General features: G+C 42.2%; 1 protein-coding gene across 7 annotated transcripts in view; it reads right to left on the bottom strand.

Moving 5' to 3' along the window:
• The window catches only part of TLN2 (talin 2), a 402,173-nt gene that overhangs the window by 225,348 nt on the left and 160,164 nt on the right, over positions 1-16,661 (bottom strand). For all 7 annotated transcript variants that reach the window (XM_084886348.1, XM_084886349.1, XM_084886343.1 and 4 more), the window contains one exon: positions 4,878-4,952. The gene's annotated coding sequence lies outside the window, so the exon portion shown is untranslated. The remainder of the gene's footprint in view (positions 1-4,877; positions 4,953-16,661) is intronic.

A 16,661-nucleotide genomic window follows, 5' to 3' on the forward strand; every position in this document is an offset into this window, starting at 1 on the left:
TTAGTGAGAAGCAGGCAGCACCCAGAAATCAAAATGTTCTGGCTGAAGGTGGAGGAGGAGGGGCTGTGGGAAAATAAAGCGGGTTCTAGGTAAGATGGGAAGACAGAGTCTAGGAAATGTTGAAGCTTCGTTCAAGGCAGCTGGTGACCTGTGAAAGGGAGAATCCATTCAAGCACGGTCTGCAGAGGGGCCCAGGTGTGAGGGCAAGAGCTCAGAGAGGAAGGAATGCAGTCCCACCACACCATCTGGCTGCCATGGGACCTATAATAGAGGACATGCTGCTTCTTGGTTTTAACACTCAGAATCAAGTCACAGGTAAATCCTAGACGCCGTTACCAGATTAAAGGACGTATAAAATTAAAGGTATAGCTGCCCAAAATGGAGAGGATGGATGGGAGGGGGGAGTGTCTCTAGGAGACAACAAGAAGAGGCTGTGTGTGTCATGTGAGGGGCACAAGGAAAGACTGACAGAGTGAAATCAGTGCAGAGAGGGACGGAGACAGGGATGCTAATCAGTGACCACAACAAGACACCAAGAAAGTGCCTCTAAATCCAATAAAGAGCGAAATGGTGCTCTACACATTACATTTACACCCGTGGAAATCCCCACAAAAGCAGCAAAGGGTGATCTACAGGGCCAAGGTGGGGGGTGGGGAGGCGGCGCAAGTTGCTGAAGTAAAGGGGTTAGGATAAGGCATGTTGCTTTTCTATTCTGTAATGTTTTCTAATTTCTAGCCACTTGCATACTTGACTTTGACAGATATTCTTTTAAATAAATGATCCTTGATAAAACAATTGTTTAGATCAGTAGGATTTTTCTTAAGTTTTATCAGGCTTTACAGTGCTGTGTGGAGACCCCTGCAGCTGGACTTCCAGTGTGTTTACTTTATTTTAATCTTAGTCCAGTCATGTTTAAACTCTACAAGTGCACAAGCCATTCTATGGTTCTGAGAAGCTGTCTAATTCCGACTTGTTGTAAACAGAATAAAATGCCTCTGGTGATCATTCTAGATCCTCAGAATATGAGACTTCACAGTGGGGGGGAAAAAGTGGTTCCGAAAGTTTTGCATCCCATAGTAGAACAGTTAAATGCAGGCACAAGCATTCCAGAACATTTGAGTCTATGAAATCCAATCATTGTTAGATAGAAAACGCTCAACTCTTGAGTTCTTCAGGAGGTAACATTGGAAAAAAATTAACTGGCACCGTATTTTTCCGGCGTATAAGACGACCCCCCTAATTTTACAGCTAAAACATAGGTTTAGGCCTATATTCGCTGTATAAGACTACCCCCCACTTCCGAGGCAATACCAGTTCTTTTTTTAATAGACCGCCTCTCTGACTCTGGCCAATCTGAGCAGGCTCTTTTTCGTTTAAAAGTCGTCTTATACGCCGGAAAATACAGTAAGTATAATCACCCTAAAAAGCTCAAGGAAACAACGCATTCTATTATGTCCATGGATAAGTTTAATTATGAGAAACAATCTGGAAAGTGTTACTGTTGTTGTTCTGAAACATTTACTAAGCACAGACAGCAGAGTGAGGACCTGGCACATGTCCGGGAACCCTGATCAAGGAGATGATGCTAATTAGCACGGTGCTAATTAGGACTCTCAGCCACTCAGAGAGCCAGCAGTGGGGGAGCAAGCCAAAGAATTCAGCTAATGGAACATGGCAGGAAGACACCAGTGCATTACGGATTGCATTTTTTATGGAGAAAAGTAAGCAAGGAACAACTTATCTTTACTGACGCCACTGCCTTTAAGTGACCGATACAGAATGACAAACAGCTTTGTATTATAGATGGTGCTTTAAGTTTTTATGGAGTCAACAGCTTCCCTAAACAACAGTGGGAACTAAAAATTCCCAGAGAGCCAAAAACAATGTTTTTCATTTAAAATTGGGTTTTAAATATTTTTCTTTCAAGCCTGCAAGGAATATGAAGATAAGTTCAGAATATTGCCATTTATTTTCAAATCTGGACTATGCCACAAGTCATTAAGTAAAAGGCAAAACAAGTCATTTATCATATACCCCCACCTCCTTCTACTTATTCATGCACACACTCCCTCATATGCAGACACGCAACCCTTTAAAGCATCATGTTTATTCCCCCGAAGCATGGCTGTCTCAAATTCATAATTGCTCATCCCTACAAGATCTTACCAAGCATGGCCTGGCCTTCTGAAAGGCTCCGAACATGATTGATAGATTACATTGTTCATTCATTAAATTTTATTCAGACTTGGACTGTCTCAAATCCCTTAAAGCAATTCCTTCCCTCTGGTTTATGTCAAAATAAAAGCTCTAGCTAGCATTTATTCTTGTCTGTAGACACTTTCAGAAAAGTCAAGATTTCAGGTAATCTCTCATATTCTTATAATTTTAAGACAAATGTTTCTGTTGTTAACATAATTTCTTCCAAAAAAAAAAAAAAAAGGGTAGTGAGATAAATATCCCTGGGGAAGAATAGAGGGAGCAACACAACGGAAGCATATAGAGAGTGAACCCAGAGTTGGTTGATAGAGGGAAAGCAACCAGATAAGTGTGCCAAATTTCATGTGAGTTCCCCAGAAAACAGGCACGTAAAACAAACACACACCAGAAATCATTCAGGGAGAAATTCTAAAGGACTGAACCACTATATTCCGATCAGTGCAGACCCTGGCAGAACGTTACAGAACTTTCAGAAGCAGCCTGGATTGGGCAGGCATTTTGGAATAGGAGGTATGGTTGCTCCTTCCTCCCATCATTTTACCGTCGTAATCATTTAGCCCATGATCACCTCTGTCTTCCACCCACCCTACAGCTCACACACATCGCCAGAGAGAAGTACATGGTAAGGCCAGTTTTCAGTTCTGTACAGACCCACAGCATAGAAATCCGCCGACATGCTCCTTTCAGATCTAAAAACTTGGGAAAGGCTTATGTATGTGTTTCCTATACACCGTGCCCAAGCCCTTTAGCCAGACCAAACCACCCACCACCTTCTGCAGGTTCCCAAAAGACACCCACAGAGGACCCCGAGGCAGGACAGCTCCTTTCCTCTGCCCTTCCCCCTGTCTCCCAAATCCTGCCTGTGACCTCCACCGCTGCACCCCAGCTCCTTGCACTTGGCTTTGGATGGGTCTCCCTAGAGATGGACATTCGGCCCACCTCATCCAGAGCTCTCAACACCCCCACCCCACAGGCAGACACGAATATGTAAAACACCACCTCACCAGAGGTGGCCTGCAATGGTATAAAGGAAAGATTCTCTATTCTTTGCTGTCAATTTTCATTTTTACATCGACTACAAGGTGGCTCGCAGCTAAATTTAATGTTCACATGAATGAGCCACTTTTATTAGTGTTTCCCAACAGAACAATCCCTCCTCTTCTGCTTGACCTCTGGCCTCTCTTAGTTCCAGCATGCTAGCTGTCGCAGCATTTTCTGGAAATAGCTGATATATATAACTACAGTGCATCCCTTTCCAGTTTCAGAAGAATGGTACCGTTTTCAAATTAGAGAAGACTCCTTAGCAGTCATATGCCCCAATGTTCCCCAAATGCCAGTCCTCAGGCCAGTTCTGGCTAGCTCAAAGCTAGCTGGTCAGCAGAGACAGGACAAGAGGCAGGAAGAGAAGGGCATTTTCATCATGCTAAATGCATACAGCCTAAAGACAAATTTATGACAGCCTACTTTTTTAGTATTAAAATATTTCTCTCATGAAATGATGCTAGTAGAAGTACATGGTACTTATTTTTTAAAATAAACCTTTAATTGTGAAAAATTTTAAACACAAAACAGAACAGTATGCACATATGTAGTAAACCCTCATGTACTCATTCAGCTGTCAATAATCATCAATTGTGTTTATACACAGCCACCCCAAATACAGTAAACATTGATCCTGAATTTTTTTTTTCCTATTCTACAAAATATATAAGCATGGGAACAACTAGGCTGGGCCAGCCTGTACAATTTATGGAGACCAACGGCATTAAGTAATCTGTCCTCAGCTGTGCATTGGGTCAAGTACAGAACTGGCACATGTGGTGTGCCGTGACACAAGCTTTGAGAGTTGAGGCCAATCCTTTTCACCTGGCAGACTTCGGTGGCGGCCTGCCCTCGTTAGGAGATGGCTTCCTTCCCTGCCCTCGTTATCTCCTCCACACTGCCTGAGATCATGCAGCCACAACCAGGACAAACAAAGGGAAAAACCAACCCGCTGTAACCAAAACTCACTTTAGCTCATGCTAGAGTAGGGGTGTCGAACTCAATCAGAGAAGGGGCCAAAATCTAAAATCCAGCCTAAATCGCGGGCCGAATGGTTTACTGAACAGTCATAAACTGACAATGTCATAAACTGACAGCGGAGTGCAGTGATGACAGCGCGGTGCGGGCCACATTGCAAGGCCTGGCGGGCTGGATTTGGCCCGCGGGCCTTGTGTTTGACACATGTGTGCTAGAGCAATTGCTTGCCATCCCTGGAGAGCTCCATACCGTGCAGTTTCAGTGCAAATACTATTGGAAGTTTCTACATTATTTCCTTATCCAGCATTTAAAAAAAAAGGGGGTGGGGGGGTTGGGGGGAGAGGGGAATGAAGCAAACATATATGAATAAATGAGAATTCATACAATAAAGTAAAAAACCAGCTACTCACCCCCTCTTATAACTGCCCACCATTACCCCACTAACCAACTACCAGGTGGGGTATTAAATTGAAAAGGAAGTAGTCAGGCCGGGCAAGCACACTCCGGCCTCACAGCACCCTGCTAAATATCAAACAAGAGAGTATACGTGACGATGTTTTAACACTTCATCAACCTTTACCAATGCCAGGGGTAGCCAGTGAGTAAGAATAAAAGGCTGTGTCTTTTTTTCAAGGACTCACCTGAATTGTTAGCTATGGAGCGTGGAGTTCCCTGAATATATCCTGAAGCATCAGAGAAGCCTTCAGCAGCAATAACTGAAATAATAATAAAAGCCATCAGAATCAAGTAATGTTACAGACGTCAGTGTTTGGGGGGAAAAAATCTCAATCTATACATTTGGTCATTTCCCCCCTCACTAATCATGAAGGGAAATAACTCAGGAAACAATGAATTTCCGCTGCAACACATGGGCTGGGAATATTCTTGACCAACAGGGAATCGAGGTCCCAAGACACTTATTTCAAAGAACAAAATTATGTTACTGTTGGCAAAGAGGCAAAACACATTATTTTCTTCCCTGTAGTAGAAATGCTTAATGGCTTTGAATTTAAACAAAGACCAGCTACATACATTGCCCTCCCTGCCCCCACACCAAGGTTTAACACAAAAATCTCAGACATTGCACATTAACCTACATGAGCTCTTCTTGTCTTGCTCACTTTTTTCCTACTTAGTTCTTGTAACACATTTGTGAAGGGGCCCTTCATTGCTTCAACTGTTCCCACTTCATCCCCAGTTCTGTGAGGAACTGAAAACTGACTATTTAACACCGTATCCCACAGAAACCCAATTGGAAGCAAAGAAGCACAGTAATCAATTGTAGGAATCAACAAAATGAGCCAGCCATAGCTAACAAGCGCAGTCTGAGGGAGAGCATACAGATGGATCAATGAAACAGTAAACATCCAGATATAGAACCAACTGTCCCTTTATAATCAGATCTGTGTAGGTAGGCATGTGAGACTAGTTGATAAATGGTGTTGGTTTGCTCTTTAGTAGGAAGGAAAAATATAGATCTCTCTTCCTACTTATGATAAACATAAGCTCAAAATAGAAGTAGATGAATACTAGAAGAATACACAGATGAATGGTTTTATAATATAGGGTTAGAAAGGGCCTTTTTCTTTTTCAACATGACATCATGATATCAAAATCTGAAACTATTACAGGACTGAGATATTTGGTTGAGTACAATTTTTTAATATCTCAAATATATGAATGGCAAAAACAAATCAAAAGTAAAAATGAGAATGAACACCAATATTTTGATCAAAGGTAAAATAAGACACTAGGTAAAATAGTTATATAAGAAATTTATAAAAGATTGCTATTCTTATGCAAAAATGTTTTAAAAACCAGTAAGTAAATTAATATTCTCCTCAAAATGGATAAAGCAAATTTTAAAACTTTCTATAAGAAAGTTTACTCAACTACACTGAGTGGCCAGATTATTATAATTTCTAAACACATAATAATCTGGCCACTCAGTGTATATCCTAGATAATAAAAGGCTAATATGAAAATTGAACCCTCAACCAGGAGTTCAACCAGCAGGCAGGCTGGCCAACCACCCATGTCCCCTCCCCCTGGCCAGGTTGGCCAGACCCCTGAATTCATGCACCAGGCCTCATATATAAATAAATACACACACACACACACACACACACACTTAGTGGCCAAATTTATTATGCATTTAGAGATCATAATAAATGGCCACTCGGTGTATATTAATAATGAAAAAATTCAACTCTAGAACATTTAGACTTATTTAGCACCTATCAAACTGACATTTACCCAAGATTGACAATAGCCAATGTTATAGACATATCTCATAATGTAGCCACTTAAGTAATTATGTCAGCATGTAAAATAGCATACTCTATGATCCAGCAATCCTATTTCTAAATAAGTTACTCAAAGTAGATTATTGTGTAAGTAGAAAAATGGTTATAAATAGAATTGTTCATAATTTTGAGAAAATAAGTGAATAAATGCCCTAAAGGTCCACAAATAGACATGTAAAGTAAACTACAAAGAACTGAAAATCATGGAGGTCTGTATGTATTGTTATGAAAAGGCATCTATGATATACTTTTCAGTGAATAAAACAGGCAAATGACTGTAAACAGTTGATTCCATTTGTGCATGTGCAGGTGTATGTACGTGTGCGTGAGACTGTGTGAGACTGTGTGAGAGAGAGTGTGTGTGTGTGTGTGTGTGTGTGTGTGTGTGTGTGTGTGTTTTCCTGGACGTCTAGAAGAATGTTCATCAAAAATAGTTATGATTAGCCCTGATTATCAGAATTTTAGGGAATTTTTAGTTTGTTTATTCTGTAGAATTTCATGTAATGAACCTAAATTTTTCCCCAAAGAATACGATTGAGCTATTTTTAAATCTCACACTCAAATGTAAAATGATAAACTACATAGATTTCTATTTTCCTTCTCTGCCAGCTTTTCTCTCATTTTAGTGAGGTTTGTGTCACACATGTGCTTGGGGTGAACGCTGATTACAGAGTTCCCTTCCTGATCTGCGGGTCCTGTTCCCTCCCCAGGGCCACGTCAGCATTGCCTCTGAGTTCCTAAGACATACCTGTGTCCTCATTATAATTCTCTTTTTACTGAAGCTAGCTCAAGTTAATTTGTTACTTGTGACCAAAGAAGAATCAGTAATACAGTGCTGCGTTTTATTTTCCACCTTCTCAAGCATTCCACCCCATTTGAAAACAGATGAATAGATCCCATAATCACATTAATGAAGATTTACAATGTCAAGTACTGTTTACAACTACAGATGAAGTAATTGAAGCAAGAAGCACAAAGCTAGTATAACAAAGGCAAAAGACTATTTCAAGAGACAGGCAAACTTCTTGGCTAATAAGAACTGATGAAAAGAGTATTTGAAAAATAAGAACAAAAGGGACATACTTGTCCAGATGAAACATTTCTATGGTTAAAATATTCTCCATTATAATATTCTTAATCACTCCAAAGATTTCTTTTTATTAGGTTATATTTATATGTGAAAAGCTTTTTTAATTTCTATTTGGACTATAAAATACAGAAATGTATTCCCATAATGGGCCCTGTATCTTGTATATCTCTCCAGCAAACAAATGTATTTTTCACATTGTCCTATTTTTAAAGGTTCCAAAGTTCCATGTCATACATGAATCCTCATAACACCATAATTACAAACCTTGTTAAAGAACCATAATCCCTTGTAGATGTACAAATCCCTCTCCAGGTGTGTTGATGTAAAGTATGAATCTAGTTAATCCCCTGTCACCTTCTAGGGGCTCTCCCTGCCCCTCAAAATTTCTCTCCATGGTGACAGACAGTGGACAAGAACCACTATCCAATTTCAGAGAGGAGCAATCATGAGGCTTAAAGTATCTCTGTCTCCAGATCATAACTCAGACAACCCACCGGGCTCCCAGGGCCAACCACACCACTCTGTTCTGACCCCTCCTCAGTGCAAGGGGATCTTTCTCAATGGGTGAATGGGGAGCCAGCCAAGTCCGTATTTGAGGCTGAGATATATTAGGATTTATGAGACAAAACATTGCTGTTAGGGGAGGCAATAACACAGTGGTTAAAAGTAAAGTGATTGATCCTGGTTCTCTCATTTACCAGTCATTTGGTCTCAGGGTGCCTTAACCTCTCTGTACCTCAATCTCCTCCTCTATTGCAATGCCCAGCAAAAGGGCTGGTGTGATGATTAAAGGAGATAATGTACCTAAAACGATGAAGAGTGCTCAATAGTCAAGCAGGGTCTTGCTTGAGCTCCAGGTCAGTGGGAGCAGGGATGGAGCAGCCCATTGTTTGTTGCCTACAAACCTGGGGACAGAATATGTCCCTGTGGGGAACAGTTAACTACTTACAATGCTTAGTTTAAACATGGATAAGACCCTCCCAATTAAATAGAAGGTGCCAGGAGTTTGTTATTTAAAGGAACCTTGGCTTAAATTAGAGTAGCCTTCTCCGGATCATCAAAGAATAAATCATTTGGCAGCTCCCACGTTGTACCTTTTCTGGAGTATTTCGAGAAGCATAGATAAATGTGACCAAAAAGCACCAAAAGCTATTGGCTAAAACACCTGTCATCAACAGCAGGACATTAGGGCAGGACTTTACTTCTGAATCCCAGGTCACCTCCTACTTGCTTAGGAAGCTTAAACACACTTCTCAGAGTCCCAGAGCACTCGCCACCAGAACAGAGATGGTAATACTCAGCTATTTCAGGTGTGAAATGAAACAGTATAGGTCAAGTTCTTAACACAGTGCCTGGAGCCAGGTAAGTGTTCTATAAATGGTACATCTACTATTAACTATCATCTTAACCACATTAAAGAGGGGGGAAAACACATTCAATAACATGATTAAGATCACACAAGGCACTTCCTCACAGAGAGGGTGTTATGGACTCTTGATTTCCACACCTCACTTAGCATGATCCCCACAGGAATGAGGGGCCACATTGAAAGGAACCCGAGGCAGCAAGGGGGTCTGGAGGTACAAAAGGCCTGCCTGAGGCATGGGGCTGAAATCACACTGGGTGGTACAGGTCCCAAGCGGCCGAGGACACATTTGTCCTAAGATTTCTTCAAAAGGCAGGAAGGGTGCAACACCACATTCGAGCTTTGCCCTAACACCATGTGCTCAAGCATAAAAATCAGAAAATGGGCCCACGTGGGCATCATCTCAAGGGGTTTTGCTGCCCAGAGTTAACAACAGTGCTTTTATAACATAAGGCCAGTTAAAGCAGAAAAAAAATCCACTAAATTTAGCTAAATCAATAAGCCAAGTATACCATTGTTAGCTTGAAGTTATCATTAACATTTGACATATTACTAATCACTCGAAATCATAAAATCTAATAAGAAATAGACCTGCCAGTGATTCAGTGGCTAAAATAAAGATAGGAAGAGAATTTTTAAAAATATATTTTATTGATTTTTTACAAAGAGGAAGAGGGAGGGATAGAAAGTTAGAAATGTCCATGAGAGAGAATCATTGATCAGCTGCCTCTTGCACACCCCCCACTGGGGATGTGCCCGCAACCAAAGTACATGACTTTTTAGTCCGCAGGCTGATGCTCTATCCACTGAGCCAAACCGGTTTGGGCAGGAAGAGAATTTTTAAAACAAAATTCTCCCAACTTTCTCCAACTTCTATCATTTGCCAAGGATTTGTCTTCTCTATTTTCTTAGAAACTTTGAGAAATTTCCCATTGAAAGTGCAGCTGAACGATTGCAATCCAGCTCCTCGAGGGTGCCTTAACCTCTCTGTACCTCAATCTCCTCCTCTATAGCAATGCCCAGCTATAGTTCCAAGGAGAAACATCCCATTCTCATTTCCTGGCTTCCGTTTCCTGACTTCCCAGCTAGAAGCTCGGTGCTGGGGACTGGGCCCCAGGAAGCTCAACAAAGCACAAGCTTGAAGCACCAGTGCCCAAGGCCTTCAGAGTGGAGAAGTAACATGCCACCTCAGCCTGGGCAGGGCCAGGAGAGCTCCAGGGACCCCTCTGCAGTCCTCTCAAGGCAGCATTCCAGCAAAGGAGGAAGTAGGAGGTGTTACAGGCAGAATAAAAAACAAAAAAAAATAAACTCTCATAAATGTGGGAAATGCTGGATCAAACAAAATTAAGGAGTCTCTCTAATGCAGAACAGTTTAGACACTTTGGTATGATAATGTTGATGATGAATACATAGCTCCTGCCTTATTTGTACAGATTTCTTTACTTTCAGGGTCTATGTCTTAGGACAAGTACCCCACACATCACTTTGAAAAAAAATAATGTCATAATTAGTTCTTTTGTGCAAGAGTATTGAAGGTTCACTTTGTCCCACGACACTCACAATTACATAACTAAGCCCAAGGCCCCTAAGAGATCAGTCAGTGGTGCAATGTTAACGCAAAATAGTGCGAACTACTTTACTAGGAGGACAATGGTAGAACTAAACCACTTTACCTCGCTCAGTCTTTATATGTTTTTCACAACTGGGAAAACAGAGATGCCGTTAATTCCTCCTTGTTCTATACCCCAATTTCCCTTCCCTCAACATTTTAAACACCTATAATAAAATGCAGTTAGTAATGTGGGCGACTAGAATGTAAGCTTCATAAGAACAGGCACTGTATTTAGTACAGGACAGCCCCAGCCCTTAAACAGTGTGGGTACAAGAATGCCCCATAAATACTTGAAGATGTGAATAAAGGGATCAATAAATAAGTTTATGTAGGTGTATCATTAACTCATTTTATAAACTGGCCAAAATATATATTCTACAGTCCTATATTTTAAGTTGACTTTGAAATGCTCATTATATAGCAATTCATCTTTCTTTTCCTCAAAAAGTTTTATTTTTCCTATTTCACTCCCATCCTTTGCAACTCCACCACCACCACCACCACCACCACCACCACCACCACACACACACACACACACACAAAGGTATTTCTTCTTATGACTTCTGGTTTAGAAGGGAATTTCTGTCTCTAGACCTAGTACCATATTCAGTACATTATTACAGCCAATTATTTTCAATAAAGGCCAAATTAACTAACATTCAAAAGACTAGGAATTTCAATTAATCAGAACTACACAGCAATTCTCCTTTGGGAGAGGAAGAAGAAACACATTTATCTTCTAGAAAGCAACTATACACAAATAAGCTTTTATCACCAGTTTGCTGCAAAAGGCAACTGAGCATGGAATACAGATATCAAGAAGTAATCTATACCATTAATTTCAATATTCTGAACATAATGCTTAAAATAACCCTGAGAGCCCTGGATAGTGTCAATGAGTGGTTAGAGTGCTGGCCCTTGCACCTAAGGGTCACAGGTTTGATCCCCGGCCAAGGACGGGGTGCATGCCAGAGGCAATCCAATGGATATTTCTCTTTCTCCTCTATTTCCCTCTCCCTCCCTCCTTTCCACTCTCTGAAAAGCAATGGAAAAAATGTCCTCGGGTGAGGGTTAACAAAAAAATAAAATAAAAATAAAAAATAAATAAAACCCCTGAGATGTAGCAACATCGTCAAATGAACCAATAAAAAATGTTTTTGTGCTAAACTTAATTCACTATGAAAATACTCAATTCGCTATGAAAATCTGACAACACATTTTAGAAAAATTTGCAATAGTTGTTTGTTTGTTTTAAGGGAAGGGGGTGAGAATAACAAGGAAATACTGCTCTAATTCCACCTTGGTCATGCGGAAAAGTTAATGAGATAGATTTTCCCCACCACCATGCCTCCCACAAAGCAGGTAGTGGCCAGGGTGTTCCTATTTGCAGTCCCCAAGCTTTGCTTGGGCTACATTTCCATCTATTGCAGCATTCCTGCCCAGCCCCAGCTGTGTGGCAGCTCCCTCCACCACTGGAGTAAACAGGCTAGGAAGTCGGCTGAGTTGTATCCGTGGCTCCCAAGGATATCCAGGACTGCTACCTTACCTCCCACCTGCCCTGCCCCAGCATCTTGTGCTCCAGCACCACAGAGCCAGCACTCCTCCTTGAATCCTGCACCCTCTGAGCTCTTCCCCTGCAGTGGCCTTTGACCTCTAGTCTCCCATGCCTAAAATGGCCTTTATGCATAAATGTCGTGACGCATTTGTCCAAACCCATGTAAACAGTAATGTGCAATACCAGGTGTGAGCCACATTGTAAACTGCAGACTGCGTGATGATGCTGTGTCAATGCAAGTTCATCAACTGTAGCAAATGCACCACTTAGGTGTGGGATGTGGACAGTGGGGAGGCTTTGCATGTCTGGAGAATGGGTGTATGGGAATTGTCCATACTTTCTGCTCAATTTTGTTTTGAATCTAAAACTGCTTTAAAAACAAAGTCTTTAAAAATTATAAACAAACAAAGTTAAAAATTCCATTAAAAACAAACAAAAAACATGAGCAAGAAGTGAAGGTTGAACACGGGCCAGTGTGACTCAGTTGGTTGGGCGTCATCCTGTGCACCAAAAGGTTACTGATTTGATGCCCAGTCAGGGTTGTGAGCTTGATCCCCCAGTAGGGGGCTTGCAGAAGGCAGGCGTTCTGCTCTCACATGGAAATTTCTGCACCTCTCCTTTTTTCTCGCTAAAAACAAACCAAAAAGTAAAAGAAAAGAGGAAGGAAGGAAGGGAGGTAAGGAAGAAGGGAGGGAGGGATACAGTAATGCAGATGCCCCCCCAAGCACCAAAACCAAAGAACCTCTCATGGGGCCCTGTCCACAGCAGGGCAGAATCTGGGGAGAAGCTTCGAGTGAGACAAGGTGGGCTTGGCTCTAGGAAGCAGCGATGGAGGGCCTGAGGTCCTCCTGGCCAGCTAGAACCATCACTTGCATATACCAGCGTCGTCAGGTTGGACAGCCGCTGCCCATGCAGACCTCCAACCTGCTAGAACAACCTTGAGAAGTCACGTCCTCCCCTTCTATTCTCACTGCCACCTCCACCTCGAGTTTGAAGCATACTCCCTCATGCCAGTACCTGGAGAACTGCTCCTACAGAGAAAGAAACTATCCAGCTGAAGATCACGCGGAGAGAATAATGACTCCCTCAAGGGGTGAACCCCCTGGTTTTCCTGGCCAGTGGGAAATACACCACCTGTAATGGAGTGCCCCGGGACTGCAGCCAGGAGAGGGAGCAGGCATCCTGCTGAGGAGACATGCTAACCCCCTGTGAGTGTACACCAGGGCTCCTTCCTCCAGCCCCCGGAGCCTGGCTGCCTGAGCACTGTGAACTAACACATGACCACTTAAAGGCAATGGAAAGAAAGAGTCCAGGAGCACCATGAAATGTTATCAGACTCTGGGCAACCTAAAATAGATGTCACAAACAAGAACATGGGGTCATGTGGGAAGATGGTTTGGCTAATCAAGAACAAATGAGCTACTCAGGTATACATAATGTGCAAATCAGGGACTTATTTTCTTATAAATAAGGACCTATCATCACTTGATTCTGATTAGCAGCTAGAGTATCTTTCAAAGCCCCTCTTTCAAGAACAATTTTGCTGCCGTAGTATCTCTTACGATGTGCAATCTTGTCTTCATAAATTGCCACCTGGTATGTTTTTCCAAAAGGCTAAATCCTTCTTCTCTTTCCCCACCCAGTCAATAGTTTTGAACCATTTCATCCAAAACTGAATCCCCTACCCACCCAACAAACAGTCCTTTTGTCATTGAAACTTCCTCCTCCTCTCAGGACATTCTGGGATATTAATTCCCCTTCGCCATATGCCTCCTTCTTCCTGTCCCTGGCCTGTCATTCCAAGTTTCCCCTTTTCCAAGCAGCCTCCCTTGCCCCTTCTTTGCCATTCTCTGAATTTTCCTGGGTCATGTGGATTTCTGCAGAACGTGGCAATTCATGTTGTCATGTTGTGTTCCTTCTAATGCTGGTTCCGCAGGGCTCTAGACCACAACAGATAGGGCATACTCAACCGCCCAGCACAGAGCCTACTGCTGGCTCACCCCAGGCGAGTAGCATGCTGGTCCCCTTACACTCCAGCTGGGCAGACGTGGGCAATGCGGGTCCTCTGAGCCTCACTTCACCCCATAAAAGGCTAGAATACCTCCCTAACTTCAGCTTAAGTCCTGGGTAAAATGTGCCTGCAACAGAAACCGACCTTTTTCTCCTCCCCATGTGTGATCGTTCGGCTCTCTAGCTGGAATAAAATGGCGGTGAGAGCAAGGTGAGACACTCCTTCCCTGTGTTCCTTCTAGACATGTACACAGTATGAGAGAGCCAAGACATGGCTTTAAAAGAAGGCTTTCTAGTTAATGGCCACGTTGCCTTCAGGTGATAGGGTTTCGCAACTCGGATTCACAACTTCCTTCACCCTATCAATAATTCAAACGTTCTTTTAAAAAGTTCAGATATGTACAAAACATAGGGAACATTACAATGAACCTTAAAGTACTTATCCAGCTTCAATGATAACCAGGCTTACTTCATCTAGGCCTCTCTCTTACTTCTTCCCCAGCCTTCACTGGAGATTATTTTGAAGCAAATACCAGATAGTATACCATTTATAATAGTAAAAGCACAATATGCGAGTGAGACTGGACATCCTTCCAGACGTCCTTCTGGGATGAAGAGGGGGCTGCAGCTGTGGGATCGAGGCAGCCCCTGGAGCTGCGAGGGAGGGATCCAGGCAGTTGCACCATCCCCACCCCTTCAGCTGCCAGGAGGGATCGAGGCAGCCGTGACTGCTGCCTCTGCTGCTGCTGCTGCTGCGAAGGCCTACTCTTGCACAAATTCCGTGCATTGGGCCTCTAGTTTCAATATAAATATGTTATGAAGCTAATATTTTTAATCAGAAGGTGTATAATAAAGCTGCTTCCACTTAGAAAAGGTAAAGTTCTGTCTCTCTCCAATAAAGTTACAACCACTTCCATCTCTTTGTTTCCCGTTGTACACAGAACGCAGGTGACCAAGAACCGACCCAGCAGGGCCGTGCTAGGATTCTTGGCAGCACAGGAGCTGGCTGGCTGCAGGCAGGACGCTGCCCGCCCATCCCTGAGACCTCTGCTTCAGGGAGAAACGGGGGCCTGAGGCCTCTGAGGCTCCCCAGCTGGTTTGCTTGGGCATGACTAGGACTTTCTACTTCCCTGTTCGATTTCAGTGTCATTCCCAGCACCAGCTTCACTACCCAGAGTAACTGACTCCACCTGCTCTTTGTAAAAAACAGAACGAATAAATATATATTCAAATAGCAAAGTCTTCTCCAGGAACAGGTCTCCTCCTATTACCCTTGTATTAAAAAGAAAAAGGAAACGCAGGTGGCCAGAGGCCTGAGGGGAGGGGATGACTTTCCAGAGCGTCCACTGGGGTCCTCACTAGGGTAACCATGAAATCGTTTAAAATTATTTTGGGTCAAGTCATAATTCAAATAGAAAGCTACTTGGGAATTGTTCAAACTACCTACCTCACTGTGGACTTGGGTTCTCTATGTCCGTCCTACCCAACATGAAAGCCACCAGCCATGTGTGACCGGTGAGCACTTGAAATGTGGCTAATCCGAATGGAGATACGCAAGGGGTGCCAAATCCACAGATTTCAAAGATGTAATACCAAAAAAAAAAAAAAAAAAAAAAAAAAAGGTAAAATACCTCAATTATCTTTTAAATTTTGAAATTTTCACACTTTGAAAACTATATTAAAATGATTCATCTTTTTAAAATGTAGCTACTAGGGAATATAAAATATGTGTCTCATAAATTTAGTTCCAGTATGATGCTTCTTCAGATTCTAATTCCTTTCCACAATAGCCTAAATGTGTTTGATGTCAACCCACCACACCTGGAGCTATTTGAGCACAACCCTACAGCTAAAATCCACTTGGACTTCTTTTTTGAATTATTCTGTATGCCTCCTCTAACGGTTCCTGCCAATTCCATTAAGATTTAAATATTTAATTTTAATGTTCCAGTAAGACACTCATGGCTACCTTGAGCATAAAACATCACATAACCACTAGATAGACCCCTTCAGATTGAGTCAAAATGTTTAACTGCTGGGCTATTAAAAAATCATATTTTTATCTATTTGTTGTTGTTGTTTTTAAATTAATCTTCACTGGAAGTTTTTTTTGTTTTTTTGTTTGTGTGTGTGTGTGTGTGTGTATGTGTGTGTTTTTCATTGCTTTTCACATGCCCCGACCAGGGCATAGAGTGAAATGCAACCCAGAAACATGCCCCCTTGACCAGGAATCGAACCTGCAACCACTCAGTGCATAGGCTGATGCTCTAACCACTGACCCACACTAGCCAAGGCCCCAATCCATATTTTTAATCTCATAATCAGAATGTGATAACATTTCTTCTGGCTGTTACAACCTTAGGTGTTAGAATTTCACTATGCAGCTGAGAAAATATTCAAACCCACATTTCTGCTACGAGAGGAGGGAGGGTGGGGCCTACTCCGTACAGTAGGAGGAGAGCCATTCACCTGCCTTCTATCAGTTT

Source organism: Pipistrellus hanaki (genome assembly GCF_964339955.1).
Source record: "Pipistrellus hanaki genome assembly, chromosome: 1".
Lineage (NCBI taxonomy): Eukaryota > Metazoa > Chordata > Mammalia > Chiroptera > Vespertilionidae > Pipistrellus > Pipistrellus hanaki.